The 25196-nt window shown below is 36.0% G+C and overlaps 1 protein-coding gene across 5 annotated transcripts in view; it reads right to left on the reverse strand.

The window, feature by feature from the left end:
- The window catches only part of SAP30BP (SAP30 binding protein), a 45387-nt gene that overhangs the window by 15981 nt on the left and 4210 nt on the right, over positions 1-25196 (reverse strand). The window lies entirely within an intron of this gene.

The following is a 25196-nucleotide window of genomic DNA, read 5'->3' on the forward strand; positions in this document are numbered from 1 at the left end:
TTTGTCAGGGTTGCTACTTTAAGAGCTGTTTACTTTTAGGGCTCTTTTGTGAGCAGGTAGAAAGGTAAGTACCACACTTTGATCTCTCAGAGCTTCTGAACCTGACAATTCCTCCTCTAAAGGAGCTCATATTCTAATTGCTGAAGCATTCTTGTTTTCATATTGTGAACAATGTTGGAGCTTGTTAGGTCCTGGAGAAATAAAGTTTGTACATCTTGCACTTTGGGGGCCAATTCTACAACCTGCAACTTGCTTTGCTTATTTGAGTATAGGGAAATGCAGAACAAACAGTATCGCAAGTTGAGCAGACTAATCATGTGGAATTCATGCTACCAGTTTCTGAGTTCTATTCTCTGGAGACTAGTTCTATCTTCAAAATACTTATCACTAAGATAAAGGCACAAATTTTCCTGGTACTTAAGGAATCAAATCTGTCCTGTTTAGCAGGATACCAAATCATAACATGTCTTAGGAAAACCCCCTATATCAATGGATTGATTGTATACTGTAAAGAATAGCTTGGAAGTGTGTGATGTCTAAACAACCTTTTCTAATATAGAAATGGTTGCATGGCTTCAAAACAATGATGCAAAAGGAGCTGCAGTGGTGAAAATGAGGTAGAGGGTCTTTCACCCCCAATTACATTCAAATATCCAAGAAATTACAAAGATCTATTTTCCCAAAGGCAAGGTAAGTTCATGCAATGAAAATGGCTTGTTCTGACTTTTCATTATGATTCTCAAAAACCAGTCCAAAGTATGATTTCTGGGGGAGAGGATAAATTAAAGTAGGTAGTATAAGATAAAAGCCATGCAACAAAGTATATCTGAAATCTCTAGGAATTTAAAAGAAAACAAATATCTGCCTAACTCTTGTATCTTCTGAACTCCAGTACCAGAAATTAATCCCAAATAATTACCAACAAGAGTCCTCTTGGAAATAAGGATGACACAATTCAAAAAAATTTGTACAAATTTAAATTCTTGACATATTTCATTAGCACAGGTAGCTAAGTTTCACAAAACTTCTTATTGAAACAGATTTTCATTCATTTGTTAAAGAAACAGTTAAGGAGAACAAAGATGCATAGAGAAGTTGGTATGTCATCACTTTGGCCTTTTCTTCTCCACCCTCACCCCAGAGCAGTATTTGGGAATGCTCTGAGTATGACTGTCTCAACTTGTAAAAATCTCTTTGCTTCTAGGTGAGTATAATCTATTAGTTAAAGCAATGAACTTAACCAAGTCCTCTACTCACCAGACAACTGTCTACATAAAAATTTGCGTTAGCTGTGAGGAAAGGAATCTACAGCCTAAAGACATTAAATTGTTATCCTTAAGAACTTTAGCATCTGTGCCTCTCAGATGCAAAAGCTCAAGAATACATTGTACCATTTGTTAGGGAGACTTAAAATAAGGCTGTCAGGCTACAAAAGGTAAGGAAACCTTGCAGAATGTTGGTAAGTCTTTAAAAAAAAAATCTTGTTTTATTGGTGTTCTTTGTATTTACATCAGTTATTTTTGCCCTGAAGAACTCAAGAAAATATTATGTCCCATTGGTCCCCTACCTTTCTATCTACCTAGGCCCTTTCTTGATTTCTTAGTCATTCAGAGTTTAACTCCTTTTAGATAAATTTTCCATTATGCTATTGTTGTCCTTGGGCCCTCTTAATTCTTGGTTTTGTTTATTTCACTTTCCACCAGGTCATGCAAATCTTCCCAAGTCACAGGTTATGGCTAAATATTCCAATATGTTGACACGTCAGAGTTTCTTCAATCCTTCTTCAATTAACAGGTACTCATTTTGCTTCCATTTTTTGACACCACACGAAGTACTGAGAATTCTGGTGTACACTGGACCTGTTTTTATCATGTGACCATGGCGCATCTGCCCAGGAGTAAAGTGCTTAGGTTAAAGGCCTAGACAGTGGAGTCCCTTCTCTATGAGTTCCAAACTGACAGTCCCCACAAAGTAAGACTGTTTTATGAGTCCTCTGGGAGTCAGTGGATCAGGATCCCTCTTCTTGGAGGCCACCCAACACTTATCTTTGTCAGTATATGTGGTGTGAAGGGGAACTTCCAAATCATTTTATTTGTATTTTAAATCACTAATAATGGGGCAGTTAAATGGTGTAGTGGATAGAGTACTAGCCCTGAAGTCAGGAGGACCTGAGTTCAAATGTGGCCTTAAGACACTGAACACTTTCTGACTGTCTGACCCTGGGCAAGTCACTTAACCCCAATTGCCTTGGCAAAAAGAAAAAAAGAAAAAAAAAAATCAGTAATAGTGATTTCAAGTCAATCAATTTTGTTATGGGACAGCTAGGTGGCACAGTGGGAAGAGCACTGAAGTCAGGAAAAACTGAGTTCAAATGCAGCCCCAGTCACTTACTAGCTCTGTGACAAGTCATTTAGCCTTTGTCTGCCTCAGCTGCCTCATCTTTACAATAGGCATCTAACTCCCAAGGTTGCTAATGCTTTACAAACAAAATTCCTAGATGAGGAATCTCATTTTACCAATGCAGATCAGAACCTTCTCAGCAAGATAATTATAGTTCTACAAAGAGATTAAATGACTTCTCCAGGGATATGCAGCCAATATGTGTCAGAGGTAATTTGGTTAGTATAGCACTAAATCTATTTACACATTTGGGTCATATTGTGTGATTTTTGTTATACTGGCATGTCCCAATCAAGGGCAGTGATTATTTCTCCAATTCCTTAACTGTCCTATAAGGAAATATTTTGTGAGTTACTTGTGCATAAAATATGTGGGTGTTAACCTATATATACTTTGAATATACTTATCTTTTTGCCTTATTTTTCCTAGTCTATATAAAAATGATGATGATTTTTTTGTGTATTATGAGTATCAGAATTTATTTTGTATGTGGCTACTTTGTTGAAACTTTTAATCACTTCAACTGGTTTCTTCATTGAATCTTTGGGATTTTCTAAGTAAGTCATTAAGTCATTTGCCAAAGGGGTAATTCTATCTCTTTTTATTGATATTTATGCCTTTAATTTTATTCTCTTGTTAGTATTTCTAGACATGTCAAATAATAATAAACAGAGGGGCAGGCTTTGCTTTAAAAAAGAAAATTCTTAGGAGAATTCAGATAAAGCTCCAGAGTTCATAATCTAAAATTCAATTTAGCCCTAAAAAGAAAAAAAAAATTACCTCCTTAGAAAAGGGCCAGGGCTGGGGTAAAAAGAAAAGAGAGCCAAACAATGCTAAACTGTTACAAACTCTGAAGCAATAACCACTCCCTTCTGAGAGTCAGCACTCTCTCACCCGCCCTTGGCTTCAGTTAATACTAACTTAATCACAAAGCTGAACATGCAGCTGCTAAGGCAAGTCAGGCATTCTTCCTCATTAAAAGGAGGCAACCATTAGACAAGTTAGTAGGGAACTAGTGTCCTATTTCAGTTCCTTGACCAGCGGTGGAAGAAACTTCAGAATATACTAAGTTGGTTACAAAAGACCAAGGGAAGGGTAGAGGTCCCCAAAAGAAACCCTGCAAAAGCCAACAGAGACTCTTCTCACAAATCCCCTGATGAAATTATGACTGGAAAAGAGGAAGGAAATGGAAATAATTGAAATCTGTAAAGCTACATGTTAGATGGCTATGTATGAGTTAAGGAAGATTTACTCAGAAGTATGTGGAACTGACTGGGAAGAATGGACTTTTATTTACAGCTAAATTCCTCCTGGAACAAAGCTCATAAAAAACTAATTGGAAAGTTAGGACACAGAAGTCTTTGGTTTCTGCATTCTGTCAAGTTCAAATGTCAACTTTGCCTTCTAGCTCTTGGGGTGTCAGACACACAAAAAGCATTTAAACAAAACAAGCATAAGAGCACGGACCCTTTCTTGGGTAATGACAGTCATGGTTAGTGCTTCTGCTCATAAATTCAATTCATGGCTTAAAGAGTCCTATCCTCTAAATCTCATCTTTTATTTGAAGAGCCCAAACAGTTATGAGCTCATGTACCTTGTAATATATGTAAAGCAATTTGTAAACATAAAAAGTGCTATATGAATGCCATCTATTATTATTATTGTTGTTAGTTACTATTCCAGCCTCTAGTTTAGGGCAATATATTCATCTCTCTGCAATGTCTGCTACTATATCCAAAAAATATTTATGTCTATTAAATTCAATCTAGTTTTAAAAGTCACAGATTCTAGCTTTCCAGGGAGTTTAGGGTAACTGAATAGATTCTTTACAAACAAAATTCCTAAATGAGGAATGTCATTTTACCAATGCAAATCAGAACCTTCTCAGCAAGATAATTATAGTTGTATAACATATATATATATATATATAAAACATCACACATATGTTGTTATATATATTATAGTTTATAGATGGAATATAACTGACTAAAGTTGGAATAACATAACATTTATTATAATGCCTACTATATGCCAGTCACTGTGCTAAGTGCTGGAGATACAAAGAAAAGTAAAAAGTCCATGACTTCAAGAGGCTCACAGACTAATGCAGGCGACAACATGGCAACAGCTATATAGAAATATCTACATATCAACACAGCACAGAATAAAGGAAGAGGTTACTACTATGTTTTTAAGTTCAATGATCTGTCCTTCCCACTATGCTTAATACCTATCCCTTCATTTACCACTAAATTATGACTTGGAAGGTTCAAGGCCATCTCCAGAAGCTATTGGTATGCTGATCTCTGGGATAACTCTTGCAGCATACCCAAACTGATAGAAAAAGATTTTTAGAGGCGGAAGTAATGGTATTTCAAGTGTCCTTGGTTGCAAAAATGTCTCAGAAATCCACCATAATAGTCATTTCCATTTTATAGAAATATGACTAAGCATGTGCGTAACAAGGAATGAATCTGTCAGAGGCTACAATATGAAATCAGAGAATCTAGTTCAGTTAGCTAACAAGCAAATGTTAAGCAGCTACTTTTGCCAGGTATAGGGATAGAAAGGCAAAAGACAATCCCTATTCTCAAGGAGCTAACCAATTGAGAGAGAGAATAGGTATACCACCATATACAAACAATATATGGAGAGGATAAATTGGAGATAAAAAAGATGAGAGCACTAGAACTAAAAGGGTCAGGAAGTAAGAAAAGACTTCCTGTAGAAGGTGGGATAATACCTGACATTTTAGGGAAGGCAAAGATGAGAAGGGAAAGAAAACCAGCTTAGCTATAAAGCCTGAATCTTTTTTATTAACACATACACGAACTTAGGAGCCCACTTCCTTCAGTTGTATCCTGTTGGTCGGTTTTGGAATACTGCCTTGGGCAAAGTGCCCATTAAGAGAATGGAAACACTTAATTTATCCAAAAAATGGACGGAAGCTGGTGGGGCCACTGTGAATATGATCGAATGTGCCAGTGCTCTAAGATAGGTTAGCCACAGGAAGATTCCACTAAATCAAGGGCACAACTCACCAACCAGGGAATGTTTTATAGGAACGGATTAATTAGAAAGATCTACCAAGACAAATCAAGTAAGTCTTTTAGAATTAGGCTGATATACAGAAGAGAGACAAGTAGGAGAAAAAGGAAATGGTTGACTTCTATCTGAAAATAAAAAAAAAAAAACTTACTAAAATAAAGCAGACATTGGGATAACTGGAAATTAGTATGGCAGAAATTAGGCAAGGACCCACACTTAACACCACATACCAAGATAAGATCAAAATGGGTCCATGACCTAGGCATAAAGAACGAGATTATAAATAAATTAGAGGAACATAGGATAGTTTATCTCTCAGACTTGTGGAGGAGAAAGAAATTTGTGACCAAAGATGAACTAGAGACCATTATCAATCACAAAATATCAAATTAAAAAGCCTTTGTACAAACAGAACGAATGTAAACAAGATTAGTAGGGAAGTAACAAACTGGGAAAACATCTTTACAATTAAAGGTTCTGATAAAGGCCTCATTTCCAAAATATATAGAGAACTGACTCAAATTTATAAAAAATCAAGCCATTCTCCAATTGATAAATGGTCAAAGGATATGAACAGACAATTTTCAGATGAAGAAATTGAAACTATTACCACTCACATGAAAGAGTGTTCCAAATCACTATTGATCAGAGAAATGCAAATTAAGACAACTCTGAGATATCACTACACACCTGTCAGATTGGCTAAGATGACAGGAAAAAATAATGATGAATGTTAGAGGGGATGCGGGAAAACGGGGACACTGATGCATTGTTGGTGGAGTTGTGAACGAATCCAGCCATTCTGGAGAGCGATCTGGAATTATGCCCAAAAAGTTATCAAACTGTGCATACCCTTTGATCCAGCAGTGTTTCTATTGGGCTTATACCCCAAAGAGATACTAAAAAAGGGAAAGGGACCTGTATGTGCCAAAATGTTTGTAGCAGCCCTGTTTGTAGTGGCTAGAAACTGGAAAATGAATGGATGCCCATCAATTGGAGAATGGCTGGGTAAATTGTGGTATATGAATGTTATGGAATATTATTGCTCTGTAAGGAATGACCAGCAGGATGAATACAGAGAGGCTTGGAGAGACCTACATGGACTGATGCTGAGTGAGATGAGCAGAACCAGGAGATCATTATACACTTCGACAACGATATTGTGTGAGGATGTATTCTGATGGAAGTGGATTTCTCTGACAAAGAGACTTAACTGAGTTTCATTGGAGAAATGATGGACAGAAACAGCTACACCCAAAGAAGGAATACTGGGAAATGAATGTGAACTATTTGCATTTTTGATTTTCTTCCCGAGTTATTTTTACCTTCTGAATCCAATTCTCCCTGTGCAACAAGAGAACTGTTCGGTTCTGCAAATATGTATTGTATCTAGATATACTGCAACATATTTAACATATCTAGGACTGCTTGCCATCCTGGGGAGGGGGGGGGGGGAGAGGAGGGAGGGAGGGGAAAAAACGAAACATAAGTGATTGCAAGGGATAATGTCGTGTAAAAATTATCCTGGCATGGATTCTGTCAATACAAAATTATTATTAAATAAAATAAAATTAAAAAAAAATAAAAATAAAATAAAGCAGACATCATTAAACACTGTGTTCTTAGCTACGCTGAATGTGTTAAAAGCAACTTTAATTTGGTGTAAAAAGAAAACTATTTTTAAGGGTGCTCTTTGGGTCTGATTAGTCTAAAGTAATCACAGATATAATTAGGGAAGATTTAGGAACCATAGTTCCCTGAATTCTACCAAAAGAAAAAAAGGCCATATTTCATCCTTCTCACTGTTTACAATCTCCAACAAAAAATAAAAATAAAGGTTTCCTAATGACAAGAATGGGATTTACCTAAGGCTTTGCATCAATATTATACTTACTAGTCATTTAAAAAGGCTTCCACAAGATTGTTACCTATATGCTTGTGGCTGATACTTCAGGAGGAGTGCCTGGAGTTAGGCAAAGATAAAGCTGATAGGATAGGAAAATTTTGTCTCAGGTTTTTGAGAGACAAAACTACTTGCCGCACAATTATTGTGGGTTTATCTTGGGGGGTTGGAGAGAGAAAAGGCAAAGGCAACTTACAATGTGTGCCCACCTAATATCCCACAAAAAAAGTTTCTTATTGGGAATTGCTACTTCATTTGATGCTTTTTATCTTGATTTGTGGTGTGGTAGGAAAAAAGTTGGATTTGATGGCTAGTGGATAAGTACAAGGTGCAGAGTCAGGAAGACTCCTCTTTTAGGGTTCAAATCTGGTTTCAAACACTTAGTAGTAGTGAGGCTCTGAACAAGACAACCAATCTTTCTGTTTTTGCCTGCCTAATATCTCCCATATATTCTCATTCTCTCTAGACACCGCCACCCCTGGTCAGGCCCATATCACTAATACCTCGACTACTGCAATTGCCTGTGGTGGGTCTACTGGTCAAGTCTCCTCTTCCTTCAATGCAGCTCTGCTGTGGTGCCAAATTGATCTTTCTAAAAAGGCAGCCCTGGTCATGTCACCTATTCAATAAAGTCTAATGACTCCTCTAAGATCAACCGAAATCTGTTTGGCATTCAAAGCCCTTCCCAAACCTGACCCTCTACTACCCATCTAGTCTTCTCACATTTAACTCACCATTAGCACTGGCCTCCCAACTCTTTTTTGAACACAACTCCATTTTCCTGTCTCTGGATATTTCCACTGGCTGTCACCCAGACCTTGAAATCTCTCTTCTCATCCCGGTTTCTGACCATCCCTGGCTTCCTTCAAAGATCAGCTTTTTAAAGAAGCCTTTCCCAGTTTTCCTTGATATTAATTCCTCTATGATTATCTTTAATTTATCCTGTATATAACTTTTTTGTGCATAGTTATTTGCATATTGCTTTCTCCATTGAGATTGCGAAAGGGCCAGCTAGATGGCACAATGGATAGGGCATCAGTCCTTAAGTCAGAAGGATCTGAGTTTAAATATGACCTCAGACACTTAATACTTCCTAGCTATGTGACCCTGGGCAAGTCACTTAATCCCAACCACCTCAGGAAAAAAAAAAAGTGTAACTGGGTTTCCAGAAATCTAGAGAAATGGGAATATCCACTGATCATCCCTAGCACATTAACGGATCGCATTAGATAAATATCAGTATTTCTAAGGTCCTGGTCAGGGAAAATTTACCTAAATTCAAAGCCAGTAATAGAAGTGAGCACAACAAGCATGCTAAGTCTAGAAGTCAAACAAACTCCTTCCCCAGATCAGTCACCCCCTTCACCCACCCATCCCGAAAGGAAGACACCAAGAAGGTAAGAACTTCAGAATGCTATAGCTTTCTGCAGTATGGTATTCTGGAAAGATAAAGCCCAATAAGGTAAAAGGAGGCCAGGCACGCCCAGGTTAGCAATCTGTGGTATCTGACCTGACGGGAAGGAAGTATGTTGGGGCTTGTCTGTCTGCTTAGAGGAAGGATGACTGGGCATGCAGCAGCTCTGGCGGCTGTGACAGACACCACCATCTGGGGGTTGAGTGCCTTTTTTCAGACATACAGCATACCTTTTGACCCAGCAGTGTTTCTACTGGGCTTATATCTCAGAGACCTTAAAGGAGGGAAAGGGACCCACATGTGCAAAAATGTTTGTGGCAGCCCTCTTTGTAGTGACAAGAAACTGGAAACTGAGTGGACACCCATCAGTTGGAAAATGACTGAATAAATTATGGTATATAAATATTATGGAATATTACTGTTTTATAAGAAACAATCAGCAGGATGATTTTAGAGAGGCCTGGAAAGACTTCCATGAACTGATGCTGAGTGAAATGAGCAGAACCAGGAGATCATTAAACACAACAAGAAGATTATATGACAATCAGTTCTGATGAATGTGACTCTTACAACAATGAGATGATTCAGAGCAGTTCCAATGATTTTGTGATGAAGAGAGTCTTCTACCCCCAAGAGAGAGGACTGTGGGAACTGAGTGTGGATCACAACATAGCATTTTTACTCTTTTTGTTGTTGTTTGCTTGCATTTTATTTTCTTTCTCATCTTTTTTCCAATTTGATTTTTCTTGTGCAACAAGATAATTGTATAAATATGCATGCATATATTGGATTTAACATATATTTTAACATATTTAACAAATTTAACACCCACCATCTAGGAGATGGGGCAGGGGGGAAGGAGGGGAAAATTTGGAACAGAAAGTTTTGCAAGAGTCAATATTGAAAAATTACCCATGCATATGTAAATAAAAAGCTTTCATTAAAAAAAAATCTAATGAAACACATACCAAAAAAGTTTACTTGGCAGAAATTCAAAGCCAGGAGCTTCATGAAGAAAGGGTATCTGTGGGAATATAGTCAAAGGATGGAATGATTTGGGAAGATGCCTAAGCTTTGTGAGATTATTACCTGCCAAAATTTCAATCACTAAAAATGGGACATGGGGATCAAAAAGACAGTTAGTTTATGATGCAATGAGCCTTTGTTTTGAAGGAAGTAGAACAAAGGGACCCAGACTAGATTTGGTTACAAAATAGGTAATAGCTGACAGATTACTTGCCTACCCACTGCACAGTACTCTGTCATTCTTAGGACTGTCATGCCACTGACTTAAGGCATTCGGATGCCTTTTCAACTCAGCACTTATGACCAAGTTTTACAACAGCTGACATTATAAGATGCTTTAAAAAGGGATATCTATATATATATATATGTACACACACATTATTTCATATATATATACACATTATTTCATTTGATTTTCACAACCACCTTGGGAGATAGGTCCTACAAAAGATAACTCCCAAAGAATGGTATTTATCTTGCTAAGAGAAGAAAAGTGGCCAACTACTTACTAACAGTAAAAATGCTGCAAATTTCTAGCCATGTATCAAAAGCTCATGGCTCACAAGCAAGACATTTTAGTATCAAGCACTGTTGCCAGTTCTTTCCTCTGAACTCCAGAGTGCTCTACTTTTATAATGTTCCCTGATTAAAAAAGGAAAGATTTATTATCAGTAAGCATTTATTTGTACCAGGTACTGGGAATCAAAAAGGGCAAAAATGAAACATTATCTTCCCTCAAAAAGCTTATTTTATCCAAAAAATAATATATACATTTAAAATAATGTACATAAATTATTTTGTAAAATTAATAGAGAATAAATACAAAATAATTACAAGGTGGTTTGGGGAAGGAGAGTCATGGGGGCGGTAGGATAACCAGGAAAAATAATCATAACCAATAAGTAGTATTAAACTCAATTAGAAAGTAGAACTACTACACTCTACATAAGGATCCTTGTTAGCAATATTAACTTAGAAAAATCACCTATTAACGTCATCTATGTTTCAATGTATCTTTTTTTATTTTGTTAAATATTTCCCAATTAGATTTTAATTTGTTTCCCTTCATATTTGATCTAAGTCTTAAAAGAAATAAGGGATTCTCTAAGGCCAAGGTGAAAACATTCTATACACTTGGGGATCAGTGCTAATATGCAAAAGATATGTGAATAAGCACAAGGAGGCTAATTTAACTAGATCATGGTGTGGGAAGAATGCTGCATAACAAGGCTGTAATAATGCCTTGAAGAGCTTCAGATGTCAAGAAGGGGAATTTCTATTTGATTCTACGTATAAAAGATCCCAGAGTTTGAAAAGGGAACCGACATGATAAGATCTGTGCTTAAGGAAAATCTTTAGCAATCACATGGAATATAGATAAAAGTAGAGAGGAGATGCAGATGTATAGAAGACTACTGACAAAGCTCGGATGAGAGATGCTGAGATGTAAATAAGGATAGCGGCCATGTAAAGGAGGGTGGGGAATAGATTTAAGATAATATGGGGGTAGAAAAGGCAAAATTTGACAATTTATTTATTAGATATGCTAGCTAAGGTATAATGAGAATTTGAGCATTACCAGAATGTTGAGAACCTGAGAGAGACAGGAAAGTGGTACCCTCAAAGAAATAAGGAAGATAAAAAGATGAGTAGGTTAGGGGGCAAAAAATAAATGAGCTCTATTTTTAAAATACTGAGTTTGAAATGTTCATGGGACATCCAGTTTAAAATGTCCAAAAAGCATTGGTGATTGAAGATTCCGGAAAGAAACTGGGGTGAGATATAAAAATTTGGTAATCATTTGCATAGAAATGACAAGCCTATGACATTTGATGAGGTCATCAAGTTCAAGAGTATATACACTGGGGGTAAACCCACAGTCAGAAGACAAGGTATGAATGAAATTTCAGGAAAAGAAATGAAAATAAACAGACAAATGGAAAGAGAGCCAGAAATCAATAGCAACAAAAGCCCAAAGAAAGTGTCACAGAGGAAAAAGGAGGTCAAAAGTATTAAAAGCTATAGGAAAGTCAAGTAGGATAGGGTTTAAGAAAAGGTCAATAGATTTGGGAAATTAAATGATTAGTAAATTTGGAAAAAGCTATTTCAGCTAAGCAATAAGGTTAAAAATCAGAGTGCTAAGGTCTAAGAGTTAAGTGGAAGAAGGCAACAAGCATATAGTTTTTCTAGGAGTTGGCTTGTGGAAAAGCCTGAATGAGTGGTGGACTCTAATGAAGCACTGTTTCTTTTTTCTTTTTTTAAAATGATGGAGAAAAGGTATGATCACAGTTGGGAATGAACCAAAAATGAGGTTAAAGAAAGAAGAATAATTGTGAGGGTCACTGGCTAGAGAAGATAAGAAGGGATTATGTCAAGAACAGATTTAGCTGGAAAATGAATGGATGCCCATCAATTGGAGAATGGTTGGGTAAATTGTGGTATATGAACATTATGGAATATTATTGTTCTGTAAGAAATGACCAGCAGGATGAATACAGAGAGGATTGGAGAGACTTACATGAACTGATGCTGAGTAAAATGAGCAGAACCAGGAGATCATTATATACCTCAACAACGATATTGTATGAGGATGTATTCAGATGGAAGTGCATTTCTTTGACAAAGAGAAGATCTAACTCAGTTTCAATTGATCAACGATGGACAGAAGCAGCTATACCCAAAGAAAGAACACTGGGAAATGAATGTAAACTATTTGCATTTTGGTTTTTCTTCCCAGGTTATTTTTACCTTCTGAATCCAATTCTTCCTGTGCAACAAGAGAACTATTCGGTTCTGCACACGTATATTGTTTCTAGGATATACTGTGACATATTTAACATGTATAGGACTGTGTGTCATCTGGGGGAGGGGGAAAGTCAGAATAGAAGTGAGTGCAAGGGATAATGTAAAAAATTACCCAGGCATGGGCTATGTCAATAAAAAGTTATAATTATTTTTTTAAAAAAAGATAATTTCTTGGAAAAAAAATAAAATTAAAAAAGAAAAAAGAACAGGGAGATGAAATGACGGGAAATTATGATCAAAAGTAACGTTAGTTCAATCATGAAAATGGAACATGTATGGATGATTTATCTAGAAAGGGCCTAGCTCTGTGTGGGGCTGATGGAATGAAAAGGCTATCATGGGATTTGAGAAGTTTGAGGAATATCAACATATGATGAAATTAAAATTACCTTCAATGAATGAAGTAACAGAAGAGAAGTAATCAAATAACCTAACCTTACTCAAGGATGATCTGGGAGCTAATGAATAAAAAGGCACCATGAGTGACAAATTTTGACAGAGAATTGCAAAGGAAGAGATTTAGACTGAATGTGGATCATGCTATGGTCCCAGAAAGTCAGTATATCTGTCATGGATAATTTAATTAACCAATATGAGTACTTCAAATCCAAGAAGGAAAAGAGATTTTCTAGGAAAGATTTTCTTTAAGTAGGATTCCAAACAGGACAAGAGGTATCAAGTATGCAACATGAAGGGGAAAGAAACAGATTTATTACTGATTAAAAATCAATCTTAATCAACAAGAATTAATAATTTCTCAGTGAGTAATGGCTAAACTGATTTGGAAGCCTTGGCCCCAAGACAACTATGCTAATAGAGGGTCTTTCTCCCTCATCCCCAACCTTATCTATAGAGGGCATCTGGAGAAACGAACTGTGACTACCTTGGGGTTTCAGGGATATTTTCAACTTTCTCATCTGTTGTGACTTTCAATAAATGCAAAGTAAGAAATCACTTTTTTATCCAGAATGTTATATACACCTCAAGGTAGGTCAAATAAACTGTCTAGAAAATATAGCATTTCCATATTTTTACATGTTAAAAGTTGTAAGCTCCTTCAAGAGACACACTGAATCCAGGTCCAGCAGTAGAGGGCAACTTTAGAAGAAAATAAATAATCCAGAGCAGCTAGGTGGCGCAGTGGAGAGAGACCAGAACTGAAGTCGGGAGGACCTGAGTTCAAATCTGAACTCAAGACACTTAACATTTCCTAGCTGTGACCCTGGGCAAGTCACTTAACCCTACTAAACTCCAATTGCCTCAGCAAAAAGAAAAAAAAAAAAAACTATTCCAAATTCAAAAGGCATTATTACCCCTTTCACCTAAAGATGACTAAAACAAAAATCTTAAGTGATGTCTCTAAATGGAAATAATGGAAGTAATGCTTATACTACTTTCAATAACAACCATTGCTAATATTTATATAGTATTCATCATAATTTTTCTTTTTTTTTTTTTTTTTTTCATCATAATTTTTCAAAGAGTTATTATAGGTATATAAATTCCTCATTAGTACTTCCTTCTGATAAAGGTACATCAAAGTGCTTGATTCACACCAATGTTTTTATTTCATGGAGGCTCCCACAATGATTGACAAATGTTTTGGAGATTCATTCCCTATACACAGGGTAAAACAAAAATGCTATCAAATTCCAAAAACAACTTAAAGGCCTTTTAAAAATCAACACAAAGCAAAGCTACCAGTAGTCTCACCAGTCTTCCTAACTTCTAATGGCATTTTATAAATCTGAATCCACTTGAACACAATAACTTGGAAGATGGTTTTGCTGAGAAGATGATTTTGGAGTTCTGAGCTTTGTACACTGAGAGTTAGGTGCCATCGGGAGCTAGCCCTCCTTAAGTTTACAGGAGGTAGAGGCTCATGTTACCAGTAAAGAGCACTGCATGAAACCGGTCCCATTCACAACATTCTACATCCTCCTGGCTTTCTACTCCCTCCATGACTGTGCTTGTAAAATTCCTAGCTTTTTCCCACCTCTAGGGAAATCATTCTATGTAACAGGCATGTGCTTTGTATGTAATTACTCATGTACATGTTCCAACCCCCCACGTTCTCCCATAGAATTTAAGCTTATCTTTTAGTCTTGCCATATCCAGCATATCTAACTCAATACCTTGTACACAGTAGGAGCTTAACATATACTTCTTGAATAGTATTTAATATGTGTGAACTATTTTCTCATTTATTTTCTCTTTTGAACAAATAAAAAGGAAAGTAGTTAACCAGATTTATATGCTTCTCATCCTATTATGCTTTTATTCAATGCCACAAACTTTCCCAGAAATCTAATTCTGCCTTTACAGAAGCCTGCTCCTAGGAAGAGCATTCATTTCTTAGGTCAGTGTCTCAAGTGTGAAATCTCTCCATTGAAGCCTGATCCTCCCACACTCTCAGTCAGTTGGTAAAAGTCCATTCCTTTTTGTTTTCTCCTGGCCATCAATCCATCTATTTGTTTTCAAAGGAAGGGAGTGTCAAGAACAATAAATGAATGGAAATATCTTCATCCACAGGAACTGTGGCAATGAAGAAAAAAAAAAAAAAACATGGGAAAATGTTACAGGGCAACTAAGCTAAAAACATGGACACTGAGATTAAACCCAGACAGAGGGAATAACACAGATTTAGGAGGTAGAAACACAAAGGATATATATATGAGATATCAGGCCCTTAATGTTATTTTCAAACTGAGGATTAGGAGTGAGAACTTCCATCCTTGATTCTGAGATTCTAGAAAAGGACTATTTGAAGATAATAGTAACCCTTGCTGTTGATTAAGTCAAGGACATAAGTGAGAGAATATATTCTCGGGGGACAAGAACAAGAATAACTAAAGGCCAATGATCTGGTTGGAAAGTATTTTAACTAAGCAGGTGAATGGCATGGCTCTGCTTAACTCTCAATTGATTAGGAAGTATTCAGGCTTCTCTTTGCTTGTAATTCATTTAAAAACCTGGGATCTTCCTATCAAGTGGAAATTCCAAGTTTTTTGACATTATCTACTCTCTACAACAAATTTACAAATGAGAATGAGGATTTGGGGATGATGATCTTCAGATGTGATTCTATAACCATTCTGAATGAAAGAACCAATCCAATGTCCACAATATACATACGAACATAAAACACTGGGCTTTTCTAGTCTTAAGATAGATTGACTATGTAAAACTCTGTTTACATTACTTTCAATAACAATCATTGCTAACATTTATGTAGTATTCATCATAATTTTTCAAAGAGTTATGTGTATATAAACTCCTCATTAGTACTTCCTTCTCAAAACAATGCAATGAGGGAAAGTGCAGGCTCTAATGTTACAGATGAAGAAAACATAGGCTCAGAGAAGTTAAGTAATTTGAACATGATCACACAGCTTGTATTAGAAGCAAGATATGAAACTTAAGTCTTCCTAACTCTTAAGAACAGCAAGAAAATAAGAGATAAATACCTTAAGTAAGACTTATACGCCAATGAAAATAATTAGTAGCTTGGGAAAGGCAATTATTTATTGTTCTACACACACAAACAATTTAAAGTTAAACGTTTTGAGGAAGATCATAAGGTAGAATACTTTTTAGCATAGTGAGAAGTCAAAGTAGGAAAATCATTGCCACCTTGTGGAAGGGAGATGTAACAACTCTTAATTTGCACTTCTTGGGGAGCTAATTTTATCAGAAGAAATAAATTGGATGCTATTTGGTTATACATAGGTGGTTATAGTATAAAGGAAGAGATTGAGAAAGGGGCTACACTTAGTGGGTGAGGAAACTCCCTCTACTAATGCTGATTAGACCTGAGTTACCTAGAGCAGAGGTGTCAAATATAGGGTCTGTGCAATGAAAATGTAATTAGGAAAGATTTAACAAAATAATAAAAATACAAAAGACAGATAGTATTACTATGTAGCAAACTAAGTTAATATGCAGAGATCCTTATACTAGGTGTAATGTGTTCTTTTTAATGACTTTGGGTACAATGACTTCAGAGTCAAGACACAGACAGTAAGTACTTGAGAAAGGACTTGAACCAAGCTCTTCTGCTTTTGAAATTGGTTCTCTATCCACTATACCACATTGCCTCTCTTGGGCAAAAATGACTCTACATGCTAATTAAAATAACTCTAAATATTCAGGGAATCTTGAGGTAGAAGTTAAGATCAAACATCTGTTCAGCTTGGCATGTACAGAAATCAGAATTAACAGGAAGATTTCCAACAAGGGGATACTGAACAATGGCATAGTGAAGATGACTCTGGAGCTCATTCCATGCTATTTGGAGAAGCAGAGAAAAGCCAGGAGCAGCTGATCTGCTTCTTGTACGTGGTGATCACAACTACCACAATACAATATAGCAGATTCTGTGATACTGGCATCCTTCCCAGCAGTGGAAAGCCTGCATTAGATACAAGAGTGCCATTACAAGCACTGTTCTACAGGGCCATCTATCTCCTTGACCCCATGACCAAGAAAAAGGAAACTTGAATGACCCTTACCTTAGTCCTAGATAGCACAAAACAGAAACTAATGATGTCCACTAATCAATGGCTCTACTCTGGGGCTTCACTGCCATTCAGTACACTTCCAGATATGTTTTATTTCTAATCCTCCTTCCTCTAGTGAAAATGTTCAAGACCTGAACTAGAGCAGGGACCAGATACTTTCCAAGAATTCCTCAGAGATCGCATGCTGCAGCCAATCAAAAAACTGAAGTTGGAATCTTGACGGCTACTTTCTAGTTAAAATGCCACAATTTCTCTGGATTTTAGTTTCCTCCTTTATAAAAGGAGACTGGACTAAATGACCTCTAAGGTCTCTTTTCAGCTCTAAATATATGATCCCTGGTCACCATCCCCCCTTTTTGGAAGCCCTTGTAAAAATTTAAAAACCTAACTCCTTCAGAAAATAAAAATAAAAATACAAGGACTAAAACAGGTTTATCTTCACAGCACATTTTCCATAGGGTTGCCTGTTCTAAAACTTTCTGCTTGATTTATGTCTGAAAAGTGAATAAATACTTGTATTCTATAATTCAGAGATACCTTATTAAAATAATACTACTGTAGCTCATTTACAAGAAAATATAACCAAATAAATAAATGCTGTCAGGCTGTCTACCATTTTTATATAGAAGAATGGGGGAAGACAAGTTAGCAATATTTCCCTTTCTGTTATATTCAAAGTAAAAAATCATGCCTATAGCAATTTTCAAGTAGTCTCTGAATATCCTCTGAATTTTTTCTTTTATCTAGAACATGTTCTGTAGCTCCAGGTACCCTGGACCAGCACTTATGGGCTCCACAAATAAATTGCAATGCCAAGGGTAGCCCATGGCCAAATTAGTTTGAGAAATTGTAGGTAATCACAGGGAATATTACTGAAAAACAAAATAGCTTACCATACAGAAGAGAAATCAGCATAGAAAGGAAAGGCTGGATTGTTCCTGGTCACCTTTAGCAAAACAAAGAAATCAAGGCTATGTGGTAGTGGGAGTTCTCCTGAGAATACTGTGGTTGAGCCATGCTAGATGGAAAACACTACTACGGTGTAGGGAGAAATTTCTGCTACCCAAGGAAGGTGAGAGAGAAAAATAAATATACTAGTTAGACACCAAAACTGAGCTAGTTTTTAACAGGAAAAAGTGAATTGATCTCTTTGGGTAAGCATATTTTCTCTTCCAATTCTTTGAATCTTTGTGATTCAGATTCAAGATGGAAGGCTGCCTTTCCCCTACTACTACATCAGATTCATTTATTTCAGGAATACCCCCTCTTACCCCGCTGTATCTCTACCTGCCATTGCATTATCTGCAACAAGGTTCTATTGTTAACAAACCAATGTTCATATTTAATTTTTTCCTCACATATTCCAATTGATCTAGTCCTCTGGGAAATCTGGCTTCCCTCAAGACCCAATATTCTTGATCACCCTCTCCATTGCTGAATGTACCTTTTCTTGTGCTTCCTGGCACATCAGGAAGAAAGAGGGGATGGTGATGTCCTGACTGTTAAAAGTCATTTTCAGGCCACCTCCCACTCCTATCCCCAGCCTTACTTGGCAACTTTTCTTCTGGCTTATTCTGTTTCTGTATCACTCTTAGCAGATCTTAATTGTTATCTGTCAGCACCCAGGTTATTTCCCTTCCCTTACTAAGGAATCAATAAATTCCATAACTGGATCTCAGACGTCCTCTATACTTGGGGACTTCACTATAGATGTGGATGTCTATATAACTAATATGGCCTACCAGCTCATCAACCTCACTAACTTCCATGCTTTACACCTTGACAGCAACTTCACTGCTTCTATGGATAAGGGCAAAGTTAATAACCAAACAAAGCATAGAAAGGATCACAAAAGACAAAATGGACAAACTTGATTATATAAAATTGAAAAGGTTTTGTACAAACAAAACCAATGCACTAAGGAAAAAAAAAAAACCCAATAGGGAAAAGAGGCAACTGGGGAAAAAAATTATAGGCAAGTTTAACCAATAAAAATCTTATTTCAAAGACATAAGGAACTGATTCAAATTTTTAAAAAAGCATTCTCTGTAATAAATGATTAAGGAACACGAATAGGATGTTTTCTATGGGAGAAATCAAAGCTATCAATAGCCATTTGAAAAAATATTCCAAACAACTATTAAAGTAATACAAATTAAAGCAACCCTAAACCATCAATGAAACACCTGAACCAAATCATCAGATAGGTACAGTCGACAAGAAAAATGATAAATGTGGGAGAAGTTTGAGGAAAATAGAAATACTGATGTACTATTGGGAAAGCTGTAAACCAATATAGCAATTATGAAAAGTGATTTGGAATTATGCCAAAAAATTACTAAAGTGTGCATATTCTCTGACTTAGGGATAGTTTCTTTAGCTATACTCCAAAGAAGGTCTTCTTCGATGTTTAGAGGAAAAGGATCCCTAAGGGCAAAAATTTTTATAACAGCTCTTTAAGAACTAGAAATTTAAGGGGGTGTGTATATGTGTATACCAACTGGGGAATGGATGAAAAAATTATGGTAGATTCTGAATGTGATAAAACGGAGGAAGGGATGGTTTCAGTACAACTTAAGAAAAGTTATGTGAAATAATACAAAAATGAAATAAATGAAACCAGGATAATAATTTACACAATTACAAGAAAAACGTAAAAACAATTTTGAAAGTCTTAACAATTCTATTCAAGTATGGAATATTCATGATTCCACAGGCCCCAGGTTGCCAAGCATGTTGCCCACCTCCTGACTTAGAAATGATAAGACTCTGGAGAGGTGCAGAAGGAGAAAAGTTTTAGACATGGTTGCAAGATTTTGTTTCGTTTGTCTCTGAATATCTGGTAAGAGTTTTGTTTGACAAAGTCTTACAAAAATGAAGTTGACAACTATCTTTACGTGTATTTAGAAGAATAAAATACTGTTTTTCTTTTTCAATAGTGAGGGAGTAAAAGGAAGAGATTTTGAGTTGTTAAAAACATTTTTAACTAAAAAAAAGATTTAATAAATTATATCCTTTATCTTATCAAATCACCCAACTATGTAAATCAGAACTGCTATTCCCCCAACCATAATTTCCTGTCCAAATCTCTCCCAAATCCAGTAATTATCCAGATAACCTCCAGTTATTCCAACTATCCTTGCTTTGGCCTCACATTATTCTCTTCATTACTTTTTTTTTTTTAATTTGTTCTTTATAGATCTATATATACACACATCTCCCTGGTGAAATGGAAGCTTTTTGAAAATAGGTTTTTTTATTTCATTTTTTTGTCTTTGTAGAATGGTGTAGTGCTTGACACACAGTAAGCATTTAAGAAGTACTTGTTGATGGAGCTCCATCCTGGAATCCTCACTTTCTTAAAGGATGTTTCTAAAGTAATGTCTCATAGGCATTTAAGCCTATGTCAAGGGATAAAACAAGTTTAACTTAATTTTGCATATTCTTATCCCCTAGACCCATGCTTCCCAAAGTTAGGCAACTAAATAATTATGGAAGTCACTTATAATTGTCTTCTTTGGGTTTTAACTTGTTCTAAAGCCATAGTAGTCCAGCTTCCTAGAGCCCTTTGCTACAAAGGCAGAAGAAGAAATGTTGGCTCTTTTCTTTTTAAACAAATAGACTAATCTGGCTTACCTAGAAACTTGAGTATATGATCACGTTGGTATTATCCTCTTGAGTAACATTTTTTTTTGCTGAGCCAATTGGAGTTAAGTGACTTACCCAGGGTCACACAGCTAGGGCATGTTAAGTGTCTGAGACCAGATTTGAACTCAGGTCCTTCTGACTTCAAGGCTGGTGTTCTATCCACTGCACCACTTAGCAGTCCCTTGAATAACATTTTATTTTATTTTATTTTATTTTTATTTATTTTTTAAAATAACTTTTTATTGACAGTACCCATGCCAGGGTAATTTTTTACAACATTATCTCTTGCACTCACTTCTGTTCTGATTTTTCCCCTCCCTCCCTCTACCCCCTCCCCCAGATGGCAAGCAGTCCTTTACGTGTTGAATAGGTTACAGTATATCCTAGATACAATATATGTGTGCAGAACCAAATAGTTCTCTTGTTGCACAGGAAGAGTTGGATTCAGAAGGTATAAATAACCCGGGAAGAAAAACAAAAATGCAAACAGTTTATATTCATTTCCCAGTGTTCTTTCTTTGGGTGTAGCTGCTTCTGTCCATCGTTGATCAATTGAAACTGAATTAGATCTCTTTATTGAAGAGATCCACTTCCATCAGAATACATCCTCATACTGTATCATTGTTGAGGTATATAATGATTTGAGTAACATTTTAAATGAGTTATGAATGTCACTTAGATCTGGGTTCCTCACAAAAAGTGCAATGTTTTAAGAAGGTTCAGCTAGCACAGTTACCCTAGATCTTATCAGATTACTATAAAGCAAGGTTATTTTATTTAACTTTTTATGTCATAGACTTCTCTGGAAGTCTGATGAAACCTATGGACCCTTCTTCAAGATGTCTTTAAATGCATAATAGAGGATTAAAATGGAAATGAATTATGTTGAAATATAATTTTCAAAATATTTTTAAAAACAAGTTATCAGGCTATAAATTAATAACCCCTGCCATTAAGGATTAAGCTAGTTTTATAGAAAATCTTTGCCTCTCTTCTCCCATGTTCTGGGAATATGGAAATACAATTATTCCTACTACATCACAACTTTCCCCACTGAAGTTTCAATACATTGTGAGTTGGCATAAGAAATTAAATGGAAATTCTCGGGTAGTTTTACAGAAGTTGCAGACAACACACAAAAGCCAGTAGAAGGCACAGAAAAAGTTCAGAAACTCAGAAATGCATAAAGTAGATTTACAGTAGTATTATAGAATACCAACATATTTTATCTTTTAATACCATAATAATTCAGACTTCTTTTCTGGTATGAAGGGAGGATCTAAAAATTTTATAGAGATTTTCCAGATCACAGAGGTACTACATCCTAATCCCTTGAATGTGAAATAACTTTTTTTTTCCTTGAGAGGAAAAAAGATTTTCATTTCTTTGTTGCTTTGTAAAGCCCATTAGCTGAAGATTTTGCCTTATACTTCACAGAAAAATTTAAGGTTATTTGCCAAGAGTGCTCCCTTCTGCTCTCTTTATCTCATAGCTTTCAGACATGTTCTTCCAATTACCTCCTCCTTTATTCCAATACTGGGTGAAGAATGTCTTCTCTTTCCCTTTTTTTTTTTTTTTTTTTTTTTTTGCTGAGGCAATTGGGATTAAGTGACTTGCCCAGGGTCACACAGCTAGGAAGTGTTAAGTGTCTGAGACCACATTTGAACTCAGGTCCTCCTGACTTCAGGTACTCTATCCACTGCACCATCTACCCACCCCCTAGTCTTCTCTTTCCTAAAACTACCCCATTCATGTAAGCTCTTGATCCCATCCTTTCTGTTTCCCCAGAAGATCACTGCCCTGACATTCATCCTTACTCTTTAATCTTCAACCTCTATCTATTGACTTTCTCCCTAGGACCTGCAAACATACTCATGTCTTCCCCATACTTAATCCATGCTAGATTCTACCATCTCCAATGGCGATTAATAGTCTTGTATCGCTTCCCTTTAATAGTAGTTTAGCCACTTTGAGTAAGCTAGCCACACCAAGACTCTCTCAAATGGGCTTCCAACCTCATCATTCAACTTAAACTTCTCTGTCCAAAGTTATCAATAATCTCTTGATTGCCTGATCTGATGGCCTTTTCTTACTCCTTATCCTTCCTAACTTCTCTACAATATTTTACACAGTTCATCACCTTATCCTCCTAGATACTCTTTTCCCTAGGTTTTAGTGACACTTATTTCCAAAGCTCTCCTTCCATCTATCTTGCTGCTCCTTCTCAGTCTCTTCTGCTACATTTTCACCTATGTTATAGCTATTGACTGGATATTTTCCAAGACTCTGTCCCGGTCTTTCTTTTCTACAGCTAAAGGTTCTAAAATTGGGGTTCTCAACCTGGAGTCTATGGATAGATTTCAGGGAAGACTGTCAAATGGAATGGAAAAAAAAATTACTTATTTTCACTAACTTCTAACTAAAAACTGAATATTTTCTTTAATTATGAAATTTTTTAAAAACTTAAGTTTTTATAAAAAAGGGTCCATAGGCTTTAGACTACCAAGAGTTCAAGACACAAAAAAGTTTGAGCTCACTGCTCTATAATCAAAGCTTAAACCATGGGGTTTGACTCCTTATGGAGCCTGGTAACTGAATGTGGAGGCTGCAAAAAAAATTAGCAACAGTAAAAGATTTTTGAAAGCAACTACCAAAAATTAATTCAAAATCAAAATGCATAATGAATTCTAGGTGTTTCTGGCAATACTTGCCAGTTCCACATCAAGTGATTACACTACACTTTGTTCTGAACACACACTTTGCACTCTTCCAGAAAACACTTTGGCTTAGCTTTGAGATGGAATCTCACAAAAACTTCTCAGGTGAAAAGGGGTTGAGATTAGAAAAAGTTGAAGAAACCTTGCTCTATACAATCTTACTTAATGATCTCATTAGCTCCTATGAATTCAATTGACATCTTTATGTAGATAACTCCTAGATCTGTATATCCAGTTCCACCCTCCCACCTGTGCTCCAATCCCCATATCATCACTTTTTTGATAACTCAAAATAAGAATTTTAAATTTAACATAGAAATCTTTCTGTGTCCTAAACCTCTCTCTTTCTATGGGGTTCCATCAGTCTCCTTTTAATCCCAAACTTTCGTGTTATTCTTAAAATTCCTCATTCTCACATACCTCACTTACCTAATCTGTTACAATTTCTACCTTCTTAAGAACCCTCATGTTTCTTATCTGGCCACATAGCGACTATTCAAGTTCAGGCTTTTATCATCTCTCAGTTAGACCTTACAAGAGCCTTCTAAGTGGTCTTCCCACATCAAGATTCTACCTACTCCAATTAATTATCCAATTTCCTATCAAATGGATTTTCTTAAAACATAGTTCTTATCACATTATTTTCTATTGTCCATGAAGGAGGGGGAAGAAAAAGGAACAATATTCATTAAGTGCCTATTATGTGACAGGCATGTGCTAAGTATTTTATAAATATTATCTCATTTGATAATTATTAAGATCTAGTAATTATAATTTCCAGGATCAATTATCCTGGATCCTTTCTGGCATCTAAATTCTTAATAACTTGGCACTTATTCACTTATTCAGCCGCCTTATATTTTTCTACCCTCTATTCATTCTATATACAATAGCAATCCTAACCTTCTTGCTCCAGCTGCTTACTGACGCCAAACTTTTTCACTGGCTGTCCAATATGTACTACTCCCTTCTCACTTCTTCACTGCCTTCAAGCTAAATCTCATATACCCTGTATAAATCTATGTATCAAATTATTGACATGTCCTCTTCCAAATTTGAATGCTCCTCTAAGGCAGGGATTGTTTTTGCCTTTCTTTGTATCCTAGTTAGGAGCTACAGTGCCTATGATACAGTAAACGTTGAATGTTTGTTTATATATTTGCTTGACAAAATGTTTCTCCTCACAAGTACCCTTCTGCTAATACTCAAAATATCCTTATCCAATAAAAAGTCAATGAAATCAAAGCAAATGAAGTTTCTTGTATTAAGAATAACTTCAGTGGAAAAAGATAAAAGTGATGAAACAGAGAACACTCCACAAGTTGGAGATTTAAAAGCATTTCATGGAAGTGGCAATAATGGGATTTAAACTTTACATTTGGTATAGAGGAGTGATAAATCCGTTATGTTTGTATATTCTCTTTTAGTGTTTGGCCAAACATCCTATATAAATACCGGATTATGAACAAAATCAAGATTGCTTACAAAGCAAAGTAGATACTTACAAGTAGACACTTCTAAAGAGCTTTTGGAACATGTAAACCAATCAGCTAACAAGTTAATTTATAAAGTGATAAAAGTGCTGATAAAACATACTGCTCTACTCCACAGTTTAAAATTAAATACTTTTGTAAGTTCTTTCTGCAGGCTTCTCTCTGTTGCTTCATAATTTTGATATGTGACACTTAGCTAATGCCAAATGCCAAACTACTGAT

Source organism: Antechinus flavipes, chromosome 4 (assembly GCF_016432865.1).
Source record: "Antechinus flavipes isolate AdamAnt ecotype Samford, QLD, Australia chromosome 4, AdamAnt_v2, whole genome shotgun sequence".
Classification (NCBI taxonomy): Eukaryota; Metazoa; Chordata; class Mammalia; order Dasyuromorphia; family Dasyuridae; genus Antechinus; species Antechinus flavipes.